The following is a 14,586-nucleotide window of genomic DNA, read 5'->3' on the forward strand; positions in this document are numbered from 1 at the left end:
TACTGGATGGTGATTCTAAAACCCTCAAAGGGAAGTTGCTATGGCGATCTAGTTCCAAACTGTGAAATGATTCACCTTTGAAAGGCTTCAGGGTCTGAGAAGCTGAACACATCATTGTTCAGGTGGTCATTGGTTAGGAAATTGCTGGTGCCTGTGTAATCAGCACTCCTGTGGTAGTTAACGATCTAAAAAGGTTTGTTCTGAATGATGTGGGACAACAGCAATATGCATGAGATGGCTTCTCAATCCTAGTTTGTTAGTCTAGTGCTTGTAAAAAATACAGGCAACTAAATGGGAGAGAGAACTGCTTTGCTGGAAAGAAAAAAAATGTTCCATGATGTATGTGGCATTATAAAGTTGATGGAGAGAGAAAAAGCCTTGCAGACGATATTTGGTATTGTAAAAGGATTAAAACAATTTTTTTAAAGGAACGAAGTGTGTTTGTGCAGGGTATTCATAATCACAACATTTTAAAAAAATACTACCCCTTCCTTGACAAAAGTGATTTTATTTAATTGCAATCTAAGAGCTACACAAAAATAATTAGATGCTCTCTATTACCATGTAAATACAAAAGGTTCTTGGGCCTTCATTCAAAACATTTTGAAATTGTAGTTATACTTAGCAAGTGTGAATAACATGGAATTATATGTTGGCCACTACTACGATATAAATGTCATCCCCCGTGTTTTGACTGATAGATGTAACATGGGCCAATTTTAAGACTTTTCTAGTACTTGGTGTGTCTTGGGCTTTGTGTGTATGAAATGTTAGCTTCTTTGAGATAGCCTAATCCGCCCTTCCCCAGCCTGATGCCCTCCAGAAGTTTTGGATTACAACTCAGATGAGTCCCAACCAACATGGCCAGTGGTCAGGAATGCTGAAAGTTGTAGTCAAAAACATCTCGAGGGCACCAGGTTGAGCAAGCCTTCTATTCTCTAATAGCTTCCTTGACACAGGTTGACATACTGGTGATCTCTTGGACTTGGTTCCACCTTTCCTGACCTGCAGTATATATTCTAGCTGAGGCTCTATTATTGTGGTTTTGAGTAACCTCCAAGCATTTTGGAGATATTTAACCCTCTTGACTCCTCATTTCCAACTTCCTTTTTATCAGTTCCTTCGTTTTAGAGAAACCTCGTCTTTTGAAGTTAAATGTGACCGTGTGGGACTTTCTTAGCAATTAAATTTGATAGTACTATGCTCATTGTTTCCAGTTGGTTCAATAACACTCAAATCTTGCAAAAGGTCCTTGTCACATCTTGCACCATTTAGGATTAAGTCTCTGAGGTCACCTCAGCTCTGGTTGGTTCTTTGACCAACTGTTCCTTCTAATAAGTATCAGTCTTGAAATATGCCTAAAGCTTGTTGAATTGTGCACTCCTATACATGGCTACTCAGAAGTAAGTCTCCTTGATTTCCCTGGGACTTACTCACAGGTAAGTAAGCATAGTACTACCAAAACTACATTAGAGTCTCTGTCCTAGTTTTTTACATTTTGCTTATTTGCTTCCCACTGGGTCTCCAGACCCTAATTAGTGTTATAACTAAATAGCATATGCTGTTAAAACAAACATTTATGCATATGAGAATATGTATATTTTATATTAAAATATTGTTGGACAGACTATAGTAGTAATTTCTTTTCGTTATTTGCTTTTTAGAATCAGTCAGAAATTAAGAATAAAAATATGTTTAGTGGAACAAAATCTTTACCTAAACAGGACTTGTAAATCAGACAAAATAATTATTTCTAAAGTCACTGAGTACTTCCATTTAAACTATATTTATACATAATATTGAAAAAATCTAGTTAACTTTAAAATATGTAAGTTCTTTCCATTTAGGGTTCTGTGAAGCTGATCATCAAGACGGTTGCAAATCATTGACTGTTTCTATTTTCAGAATTCCGCATCCCTGAGTAATTTGCTTTAATTTCACCCAATCTAACCTATACTTCACACCATCACCATTCAGCTCTAATAGCTATGTTCTGTGCATAAGAAAAGCATATAAATGTCCACAATTACACTGCAAATGATTACAACTAGTTAGTGTTTTATGAAGCACTATAGAACCAAAGTTACAAACTATTTGAAATATTCTTTCTCCCAGAGGTCTGTCGTAGAATTCTATTTTGGAGAAGTTCTTTTTAAAATTTACTTAGCTTTAAATTGTTGACAGGTGTAAATTTAACTGGCAAAAACTTCTGTCTTATAAAATAAGTTTATGTGCAGATAACACAATTTGACTTTTTTTCTTTTACACAGTTTTGGCATCCTCCTTTTATAGATATGTATTGTGACAGAATGACAGCTAGTTCCTCACTCTGACTTCACAGTATTCCCTGTCATGGAGTTTCTTCTTTGTGATCTTTCTGCAATCTCACATATAGGTTCTGTGTTTGCACAGAACAATTCAGGAAAAATTCTGGAGTGTCAGACTGAGGGTTGGTGCTCACAGGAAAACATATGAGCAAGTGTGCATACCTCAAAGAGTGGAGCAAGTGTTTTCAAATTGTCTTGAACAGGTGCATTCACTAAGAATTAGGCTGCGGAGCCACTGTTGTTGATACTCGTAATCTTCACTATTTTTCAAACAGGAGCTTTTTTTGCTCCAGGCACTACCATCGAGGCCACCTGGGAGCCTCTTTTCTTCCCTGTCAAGCAGTACTGGAGCTGAAGGCCTTTTCGAGCCTGTCTTTCCCATCCCCATTCTGTGTCCAAGCAAGGCCTCATCAGTCAGTCACTACGCAGGCAAATTCTGACAGGCTCACTGCCCTTGGATTGGGATAGATCTTCTTTGTCATCACTGAGAGTGTGCTCTGCTCTACTCAGTGCTGCAAAATCTCCCAGCAGAGGTCCATGTTGCTTTTGCTCTCTTGCCCAAGCATTCAGTTTCCACTTCAGCACCTGCACAGTGCACCCTTGCAGGTCTCATGACTTCCCACTTCTGAAGCCTCCTTCGGTAGGTAGCCCAGATCATCAGCCGACTGCCAAAGCAAACAATAAGGCAAAGTAAAGAGCCCCCGCTGAGAGTGAGCAGCTACTGCAAAAGAAAGAGTGAAAGAGAGAAGTGGAGAACCACAAATGAGATTGAGAATGGTCAGTGGCCCTTGTGTCTTGCAGTGAAGAACACTCTTGGTTACTGATGGGGTTTGGAGGACAGCTTTAGCTTCTTTATAAAGAGGAGTCAAAGCAAGAGTGGGCAGAAAAGCTGGGCAACTAGTTTTGGTCACTCATCTGGTGATTTCTCACTGCTGCCCCACTAAACCAACAAAGAATCTGGCTGGCAGACTATCACAGTAGGAGTAAAGACCTGGTACAAATACTTTCCATGGTTCCTTTGCCACTTCTCTCCTTTCCTCCCATGTGAGAAAAGGTTGGGGACTCCTTTGATACCTCTGATACCATGAGTTAAAGCAACCCACATTGTGGCCACTCTTTGCCCACTTGAAGAATCAATCCCTCATCTCTAGTGTTCCAAGGAAATGCTTCCATTTCTTCTACAACGTCCCCTCCTTGGTTTTAAGGGGAGTTAGACTCTGTTCCCATTGAATTTATTTTATTATGAGAGCTGAGTAAAGCTTTCAGGGCAAACATGGCAGCACAAATCTGTGCATTTCCACTCAAAGTTAAGTTAAGTTCACTACAGATCTATTCATAGATCTGGAGCCTCAGTACATTCCTCCTTGATGGCATCATCCAATATGGTGGCCCACCCTGAGCAGAGCAAAAGTATGTCTCAGCAGAGACTGAGAGCAATCCTTTGGAGGGCTGTCTCTCCTGAGAGCTTCTTCTCATTTTGCCTTTGCCTTCCTGCTGATACTACATTGGACTATTATTTATTTATTTATTTATTTATTTATTACATTTTTATACCGCCCAATAGCCGAAGCTCTCTGGGCGGTTCACAAAAATTAACTATTGGAACAAAGGGATCTTGGTAACTATGGACATAAAATGAGTCAAGCATTTAGCTGAAATTAGCATTTAGGATATTTTCTGAAGTTAGGATTTAGGATTATTTTGATGCTTAGGGTTGTATCAAATGGATTCTACATAAACGTAAGAGCCATGCTGGATCAGACAAGGGTCCATCTAGTCCAGCACTCTGTTCACACAGTGGCCAACCAGTTGTCAACCAGGGACCCACAAGCAGGATATGGTGCAACAGCAGCACCCTCCCACCCATGTTGTCCAGCAACTGGTGCATAGAGGGTTACTGCCTCAGATACTGAAGGTTATCTGGTTGGCACATTCCTTCCCAGTATACCTTCTTTAAACTTTAAAGCATCTGTGACATCTTCTTCTTGTTTGGAGAATGCAAGGTCATTTGTGTCACGTTTGTACCATTGTTATACTCTGAGAACCAATGAATGTCAAGGAATAACACAGCTCGCAGTCCTCACAGGTGCCTGCACAAGATGAGCAATGAAGGCCATCCTTCCATTGTGTCTAGTACACAGAGCAGCTACTTTTTGTTCTTCAGACTTCATAGTTCCCCATCAGTAGGTGCTGGTCTTAAACCAAAACAAAGCTTGCAGTTTCTCTGCACAGCTGAAGTCTGCAGAGCTCGACCCATATTTAGCCTTCTGTGATGTTTTTTATCTCAACTCTGACTGTGACTTTTGGTTTAAAGTTGTTCTAAGGCTCAGTCCCACAGTGCTTTTGCATATAAGTCTGGGGTCTCAGTATGTGTGTAGGCTTCCCCCTTACGGTCTTCTTGGGATCTTCTCAAAGTAATGAATTAGACTTATTTCACCATTTCAAGACCCAGCTGGCAGTTTACAGCTTTTGAAGACCAAGTTAACAATATTATTTAATTTGTTCAGTACTGGATTGAGGCCCCCACAGTTTAATTTAGAGCAACTGCTCTCCCAAAAGGCACAGTAGTAACTAAAGGTGCTAGTATGTCCTTAATATATGTGAATGCTGGTTGGAGGTAAGATCCTTTATTTAAACTGGCTCATGATATCTCTCTGTGTTTTGTATGTTCCTGAGATTTATCCAAGCCTTCAACTTTCTTTTGTATCTGAAGAATCTGCATAACACTGAAGTTTCCTTTTCTCTTTAAAGACGCTTGTTGAATATTGCCAAGGAACATATATCAGGTAAATTTATATTACGGTTTATTTTAGTAGCTGGATTAATACCTTCTCACCTACAATGTGCATCCAAATAAATGGACAGTTTGTTTCTAGTGGAAATTAGTATATATTGAAGCATAAGAACATTTTTAGAAAAATGTGGAAGAGCAGATTGAAGCCTAATGATTATTTATTCAATGTTTGCTTAGACAAGTGAATATAAAAAGTGAATCACTGCAGATACTCTAGTTTTCTGCATTACTTTCCTACAGAAGACAAAGCATAGGCAGCTTCATATTTAAGTCAAACTAGTTTCCTGTGCTGTATCATAAAACTTTCAGTCCAATCAGCAACTGCATTTAAATACTGCAAATTGTAGCAGCAAAACAATAATTCTGCTGATTAGCCCCATTCCATTTCTTGTAAGTGAACTGTTTATACTGTTGAGTACCTTTTGAAAAAAGAAAAAGCCAAAACAGCCTTGATTAGTCAAGGAGTAATTGGATGACTTGATTTTAGCAAGAGAATGAATTGGTTGATGATAGCCTGTAACTAAGTGTAGTGGTTCTGTTCAGAGGAATACATAACATAGAGTCATCAGATCTTGACAGGTATAACATAAGCACTGGCAAAATCTTTGGATGTTTTGAAATAATTGTCATATGGACGGTGTAAAAATGGCAGAAGAGTGTTCATGTTGTAAAATAATATCAAGACAACTTATAATTTAAACTGTGCATGTAAAATATAAGATTTTACCATGTTAAAATATGGAAAGAAGCAGGGTACCCTAAATAAGTACCTGAGAAGACCATGCTGCTTTTACCATATTGCAGGAAGATCAAATTAAGCCCATCAAGGGGGAAAAAGTATACTTGTGATAGTGGTTCTTAAGTCTGGGGAAAGGCCTTTGAAAGAGAGAGAGCAAGGAAGTATTGCTGCTGAATATTTGTAGCTATTTTCAAGCTCTCCATACGTGAATCATGGATTGGGGGAGGAGAGGATTGGAATACACAGCCAATGGGATTGATCTCTGTGAGATGCTGAAAACCAAAGCAATTAAGTGACGAAGACAGAATTGGAAATACTATGAAGTCTGATGTAGGAAATGTGTCTTCCTGGCAATGATGCAGTAAAAGGAAGTTGCTACGTTTTAGGGGGAAATGAGCTGCAAGAGGACTGTTCTGAGGCAAACCTATAGAGATGGGTACAATTATGGTTTTCTATAATTGGAACAAATTGAGATGAGTTGCTTATTTGGCTTATTAAAGATTATAATCATTTCCTTGTATAGCAGCTGGGAGCTTTTCTTTCACAGAATATCCAAAGTTGACCTTTATAGCTCTCTCTCCATATTGTCATCTTTTCATAATGGTAACTGATGCTTGTAGGGCAGTCTTCCCAAACCTGACTCCCTCCAGATGTGTTGGACTACAACTCCAATCATTGAGGAGCATTGGGGAAGGGTGTTATAGGATCATAATAGGGGCTGTACTGCCTTAGAACTTTGGACCTAAAAAGGAAGAACACCCATGTGCCTTCTCTTCCTCTGGCTGACAGGCATTGAGTGCAACGTCCGCATTCTTGACTGATGACTTACAGCTGTAAAAGTCTCTTTTGAGAAACAAGTGTTGTTTAGAATGAACTCCATCACTGGTCTCAGCTGGCCCTACTGATAGGCAGAGTGAAATGGCACACCAGGCAGAGGATTTGGGTATTGGATGTGTTCTACTACTGAGCTCCACTCCCAGACCTAAATGAAACCCAAGACCTGTTCATTTCATATTTCAGAGATCTGATTACTGAGGCCTTAACTAGACCTAAGGTTTATCCCGGGGTTGTCCCTGCCTGCTCCCGGGATCCCCTGTGTGTCATATACATGAACAGGGATGACCCTGGGATGATTCCGGGATAAACCTTAGGTCTAGCTAAGGCCTGAGTGTATATGTGTGTGGAGGGGGTGGGATTTGTGGCCCTCCATATGTTTTGGCCTAGAATTCCCCTCATTCCTCACCATTAGCTGTGCTGGCTACAGCTGGTAGGAGTTGTAGACCAAAACAAGTTGCCTGATCTAAAGAGAAGTAAGCCCTTCAGGGTGCAAAAAGCAAACCATACCAGACCCTGAACTAAAACATGCCAAGTGGATGGGGTCACCTCCAAACCTTTTATTTTTAATATGCTTGGATCACAGCCAGTTCAGTCAAATGAACTTGGAAAATTGTTTAATTAATGTATTTGTTCCCTCTCTGCCTGAAACTCAAAGCACTGCAGTGATTCTTTCTGGAACTTCTACACATCCCCAGGGGCATGCCATGTTTACTTTCCTGGTTTCTCTCACTGTGGAGAAACAGCAATGTGATAGTGCTGCTATTGCTTGAAAGATTATATTTTCAGAAGACTTCTATAACCTGATCTCGCAAACATGTGCTTCTAAATGGAGATCCTCCACTCCATCCCAGAATACTTCATTACACAGGGTGACACAATACTGATAGTTGAAGAAGCTAACCTCCATGACAAGCGTGCTTCATATAACTAGGCATCAAAAATGGCCTCAATATGATGAGGCAGATGGTTACAGCTGTTTTCCAAGCCCTGTAATTCCTCACCCACAAGGTCATAAACTTGTGGGTAATCCCAGTACTAGGTCTAAGGCTTTTCAGGGGAATTTAAACAGTTCTATCCCTGGTACCCAGCACCACGTATACAATCTCAGGATTAGTTTTGTTGATTACTGGATGGCCTAGGGAACAGGCTGAATAAAAATTAAATTAAAAAAAAAATTAAAATTGGAATGTAAATCCAATTCTTTAAATTTAAATCAGATTTTAATTTTTAAATACTAAATTTATTTCTCATTTAAAATAATAACATAGTTACAATTAAATCTAATCACAAACATGCTAAACATACACTTACAGTCTCAAAAATGGATTAATGTTTCCGTTATATGCACACACATTGGGTTACCTACCAATCAAACATGGGCATGCATTTCAGATTTTCCTCTCATAAAAATGGCCCTGTACAGCCTACTTGTTGCTCTTTGAAAGTTCTGGGCGTTGCTATAAGTCAATGGTAGAGCACATGTTTTGCATCCAGAAGGTCCTAGCTTCATCCCCAGCATCTCCAGGTAAGGCTAGGAACAAATCTTGCCTAAAACCATGGAGAGCTGCTGCCTGTCAGTGTCTACAATACTGGGCAATTTGGACTAGTTGTCTGATTTAGTGTAAGGCAGCTTACTACATTTCTCTGACTAAAGTCACATGTGCAAAGACAAAGGCTGGGTAGGATTGTTGTTCTGTGTTTATGTGGTGGAGCTGGGCCAAGCAAGTCAGGATAAAGAGAGTATATAAGAAAGGACAGTCAGAGGCAGAGTGGAAAGGGACAATGGAGTGAAATGGAAAGGAAAAAAAGCTACGGTATTACCTTCCAGCAATATTTTTCTGCACTTTTGACAGAAAAACACCTGGGTCTCTCGTCTTGGCATAAGAGAGACCCTATCTGGAAATATACCCATCTTTTAATGTTGTGAAATGCTGTATTGAGTTGTAAATTAACTTGTTCTAGTGATTTGATCCATTGTTTAAGAAATATGTGTAGAACTATTAGTGGCAAGCGTGATGTAAATCAATGATTTAAATCAGGCTTTTTTCTGGGTTATTTAAATCATGATTTATATCAGTAATTTAAACTGCTTTGATATAAATCAATCCACCCTGCTAGGAAAGGGAATAAATGGAGTGTTATCCTTACAGACAATTAACAGCGTTCTTCTTGCCTTCCCACCATAGGCTGATGCTGCAGAAATTTCCATTTGGATTCCACATAGTGTTTCTTCAGATATTATTTGTTAGTATTTGTGACTTCAGTGCATACATTCTGATCAGCACCTCCCCCAGCTTGCATATATATCTAGATGTCTTGTAACAGCTTTTCTTCACAGTAAAGCAGTAGTTCAGATTTGGCAGAAAGTCGCAGTCTGTTCAGATAGACGTTCTTTGTGTCTCTCTCTGTCCGGGTCCTTATTTCCACAGGCTTCTTTCCCCATCTCTGATTTGAAAACTTTAGGCTTTAATAATTTTCTAAAATGTCACACTTGCATAATTGAATCCATCTACCTATCTCCCCCCCCCCCCCGCCCATTAGATGCAAAGTGTGGAAAAGTGTGCCCCAGGTGTGGGAAGGTGAGGGGATCATGAAGTGGCCACATTTTAGATTCTGCTTAAAAAGAAATAAGTAGATGAAATTAGCATGGTGCATGTTTTTAAAAGGCTCTCATAAAGAGCAGAAATGGGACAATGAATAGGGAAGAGAGCAATACAAGGTTTCCATCAAAACAGTAGTGGTAATCTTGATTCCTTTGTACTTCTTCATTAAGATAAAAGTTGACACGTATGGAGAGAATCAAACATTTCTAGTTTTGAGTGTGAATGGGATCATGTGGAGTTAAGTTGCATGGCTGTTTCCTACATGGAAATGCAATTAAATGTTTGGTGAGCAGAATTTTTGTTTGTTTTCATACTATGTAAACTCTGAGATAAACCCCCCCCCCCATCTTATGGTTTTATTTAGATCTACGGTACCAAAATGCTCTCTTAATAATTTAAACTAATTTAATGTATAAAAAATGTTATTTATATGTTCTGTACAGTGTGTTGCAAGGGCCTGGCCCTGAAAGGCAGACTATAAATACTTTCAGTAAATCAAATAAACCATTTATGTGTGGGAAACCGGTTCGTTTCCATGCCTGTTTGTGTCAAACATGTTACCTGGGTGTTAGCTCATTCATTGTGCATGTTTGGTGATGGCAGTTCCTGTTAAAGGCTTGCTCCTCTGTTGCAAATAGATCCCATATTTTTGTTTAATGCTGCTGGTGCCACCAAATGAAATACACTGGAGTGGATCTTTAGGAATGAACTACTGCGGGTTCAAATTATTGTTATGTAGTATTCTGTATATTTGAAAGCCACAATAGAATATAATCTAGAAAGCTCTGTTTCACTGTTTATTGTAAGCAGACATTAGTTTGGTGACCTTGTGAATGTACTTAATAAGTTTTTAGCTGTGTATATTATGTTTACACTGTTCTGATTTTATCTGTACGCTACCCTGAGATTCCAGTGATATAGGGCGGGATAGAAATTTATAAATAAATAAATAAATAAATAAATAATACTGCTTACTTTCAGTTAATTTCTATTGTTAATGTATGTTCTGATTATTAATTATTATGAAGCATACAACTTCATTGGGGTATTCTCCCTGAACTGATTCCATTCTAGGTGTTCATTATAAGGACTATAACTTAACTTTATGAACTGATGCTTGACTTTGCTTCTCCCCCACCCTCTCACTTGCTACTTTTCCTTACTTCCTTTTCCATTTGTGTTGGGTGTTTTAGATCCGGAGTAGGGAACCTGTTACCTTCCAGACGTTCTGGACTGCAATTCTGCACAGAATGCCAACTTGGGTATGGGAGAAGGGAAACTGAAATGATAGTGGAATGGAATCCTAAACATGAAGCACTCCACTCTGAAGTATTTTGTTGCCTGTCCCACTTGTATATACTAGTAATAAACTCAAGGGCTTGAGTTATGATGGCTATGTAGTTATGGTGGCTTGAATTAACAAGGCTACTGAGAAACTAGAGGGAGATATCATTGTGCGTGGGATAACCTTAAGATTTGAAGAAGTAGAAAAAATCTTGAGGGGAAAACATCTAAGAGGGCAACCCCTCCTCCCTAATAGAATACTGAATATCTGGGATACAGAAGCAGGAATCGAGTATCCTTTAAGAAGGAATGGGTAGAACGTTGAGCTGGAGTACTCCACATTGCAGTATTTTGTTGTAAGGAATATTAACATATTAAAGATGTTGTTTGATAATGTGCAAACTTTATACAAAAGTTTTGTTTAGTTCAGTAACTGCAGAGTATGATGAGCTCCTTTAGGTAATCTGTCTTCTTGAGCTTCCACAGCTAGAATTAATTGACTGAGTGTATGTAATGCACCATATTAATTGTCCTGCACAGGTGACAGCAGTTGTTTCTCATGTTCTCTTCTAACCTGTTTCCTGTTAGGGGTGAATAATAATACACACTGGTTGTTTTACAGCTATGGGATAGATCTGGGGCATTTGGGTTTCTTTAAGTCTACTTTCTAGGAAGACATAAAGCCATGATTTCTTGAAAGAACTATTGCAGTTATTTTCTTGTCTAACCCTTTGATGATACTTACCCTTTGATACTTTTTGTTCTTGGAGACAGTTTTCAAAAGGGCTGCTGTCTAGTAATCATCATTTCACCTGCCCACATGGCTAACTTTACTGCATCAAACTGCTAGATTTGCTAACAAATTGCTAGCTAATGTACTACCTAGATTGCCTTCAGTTGATTAATTGGGCTGACTGGTTGGTTCATCCTCATTGCCTGTATTGTAAACAGTTAATGCCACCCTAGGAATCATTTTTGTTCTGTGAGGCTTCAAGGATAAGCACTGCTAGAAGTGGACTTTAACACGTGAATACTATACAAACACAAGCTAAGCCCCAGCAGTTCATTCAAATAATTAAAATGTTACATGTAAAGCATAAAAACTGGGATAAAAAGCAAGTAAAAATAAATATTTAAAGGAGTGAAGATAATGGTTGACAACAGTTAAAAAGGAAATTGCAGGCAATAGGGAGAATTAAATGAGAAAGGATGGTGCCGAATAGAAAAGGAAAAGTGGATTTAAGCTAAAGAAGAGAACAAGAAGAACAAAAGTACACAGGCTGCATCATGGTCTGAAGATTAACCACACAACCCTAAACATCCTTTACTCAGAAGTGTCCCACTGTGTTAAATGGAGCTTACTCCCAGGAAAGTGTGCATAGCTTGTAGCCTTAAGCTAAATGAAGAGGGGAGTGAACATGGAGAGTTTAAGAATAAGAAGAAATAGTTTAAATTGCAGGTGAAAAACAATTGGCAGCCAATGGAGGGAATGATAAAGAATAGGAATTTGCTAGACCTGGTATTCAAAAAAGGCAATACATGCCATGAAATTCATAAAAATTAAAGATTTAAGATGAGAGAGAGAGGAATAGAATATTACAATAACAACAACAACATATTTATTACTCGCCTCTCCCTCTGGATTGAAGCGGGAACAACACTAAATACAATATAATACGTAAAATTAGTTAAAAGAGCAGATAAAACCAATACAATATTAAAATAACCATCACAGCACCTTAAAATTCTTAGGTTTAAAATTCATCTGGGTATGATGGGTGACAGGCTATGGACCACAGAAAAGGTCAAAAAGAGGAATAATCTGATAAATTGAAATGAGTGAACAAAAGAGAAGTCTAATGTGACTTAGTTACCAGGGCGGGGGGGGGGGGGACTTGAGAAAAGGAGGATATTTTTTTTCATTTTATGAATATAGGAATGGACAGCTATATTGAGCAGACCTGGCTTTGCATGGGTTGGAATAGCCCTAAATTTAATCCAGGGAAGACTTTAAATAAACTTACCTAATCACCAGTGTTCGACATATTGTGCCCACCTCATCTGGACTAAGGCATTCCTGCTGGCACCCCCTGCTTTGCCCTGTCATATTCCGCCCACTCCATTCCTCTGAGGGTGATCTGCCCCACATCAGGGAGAAAGGAGTTGGTGTATAACTGTCTCTCAGGCTACTAATCTCCCCAGGTTTCAAACTGTATGGACTGCAAAGCAATGTGGGTTAGAGAAGACTGCCCCTAGTAGCTGAAGATGTTACTGCAGGCTTCAACCACACAGACACACATGTAAGTTAATTAATTAACAGTAATGTATTTTAAAAACAAAATAACCCTTAGGTACACAGCCCTTGGGGCCCTTAGTATGCATGCCAAATTTCAGTAGTCTAGGTTTCATGGTCTTGGCACTGTGGTGCTGATGGACAGATACACATCCTCTTTTATAATTATAAATAAAGAAGGCACAGGAAAACATTTAGGCTAGAGGGGAAGAGAAAATATGTTTTGGTTTGTCAAGTTTATTTAAACTAGTTGCAGAGTGCCTTGAATTCCAGCACAATTCCAGGTCATTTTTAGAAGCTCAAAAAAGCAAAATTGCAAAGGCAGTTGGTCCTGTGAATGCAATGAAACGGCCATGTTGGATAGTTCCCATAATCTTACATTGATCTTGAATTAGCTTAATAATTAAAAATGATATGGAGGCATCAGCTGGGTTATTTTTTATTTTCCAGTAACACCTATGTTAGTCATCTCAATAACAGTTGAAAGGACAGTTTTATTGCAACCCCTTTATTTCAAAGTGGACGAATACTCTATATACCTAGGTGCATTTGTATAACATAATTCAGGAGTGGTCAAAGTTTGATTTGTGTGAATTCCACTAGATATTTTTCTTTAATTTTCTCAAGGTCACACGCCTTAGGTTTGGGGAGGAAGGAAATGATCAGCAGTATAGCCAAGATGTGTTTCCAGCAACTGGCACACCTTGCCAATATTAAAAAGACTTCAGTGGCTTCCATTTTGTTTTGGATGCAATTCAGGATATTGATATTGACCTACGAAACCCTACAAGGCCACTTAAATTGAGTAAAATGTCAGAAAAAGTGTTGTCTCTCACAAATGTCTGCTTGGAAGAAAACACCTTTTTAGACCTAAGTATAGTTATTAAGATGGTCCTATCAATATTTCCCAGTTGCATAGTTTGGGACCGAAAGGGACTAGCTTTACCATTCATAGATGTTGTGGTATAGGCATCGTGACATTTACCACATGGAGAAAAAGTGATGTATAAATTGACCTGAAATGTGATTGGTTGACTTCTTTTTAGAAATATGTGGTAGGTGTCTGTTTTCATATAGCCTAGTTGTTGCAGAAATGCTTGTAACGTAAAACAGTAAATTCTATGGTCTAGATATAGTTAGAGTAAAGAATTGGATCATGAGATCCTGCTCTGGACAGCTAAATAACTATTAACAACAAAATTAATGTGTTCAGCAACACAAAAATAATAATATGCATGCTAAAAATATGTTTAAAGCATCATTCCTGGAGTTAGTGGGATTTCTTCTGTTATTAGACAGTGCCTAAATTTTTGTCATGAATTATTCATGATTAGGTCTAAATTTTTAAATTATAGTTTGCTATTAAGAAATATGTTTAATTTTTGTTTTCATGCCATTCTTTATTGATAACTCAAGAGTATCTCAGTTGAATTATGTTGCCACATTATGTCTTCAGAGGGGCATAAAGTCAGTACACATGCTTCAGTAATATCTGGTTGTTTTACCCTTATGTTTCCAGTTGGCAATTTGAAATTATGGCTTCAGCCGCACTTTAAATATGTGATAATAGCATGTGTTTCTAATAAGGGCCAGCACCATTTTGTTGAGATAGTGTGAATGGTTGTCACTCATATATGACAAATGCACCTTCATCTGCTTCTTTGATGGCCCCCTAAAAACCATACCCTCAAATCAGACCGATGAAATTA

The 14,586-nt window shown here is 38.5% G+C and overlaps 1 protein-coding gene across 2 annotated transcripts in view; it reads left to right on the plus strand.

The window, feature by feature from the left end:
• OLA1 (Obg like ATPase 1) overlaps positions 1-14,586 on the plus strand; it is a 100,964-nt gene that overhangs the window by 26,884 nt on the left and 59,494 nt on the right. The gene's annotated exons all lie outside the window — the stretch shown is intronic.

Source organism: Elgaria multicarinata, chromosome 2 (genome assembly GCF_023053635.1).
Source record: "Elgaria multicarinata webbii isolate HBS135686 ecotype San Diego chromosome 2, rElgMul1.1.pri, whole genome shotgun sequence".
Classification (NCBI taxonomy): Eukaryota; Metazoa; Chordata; class Lepidosauria; order Squamata; family Anguidae; genus Elgaria; species Elgaria multicarinata.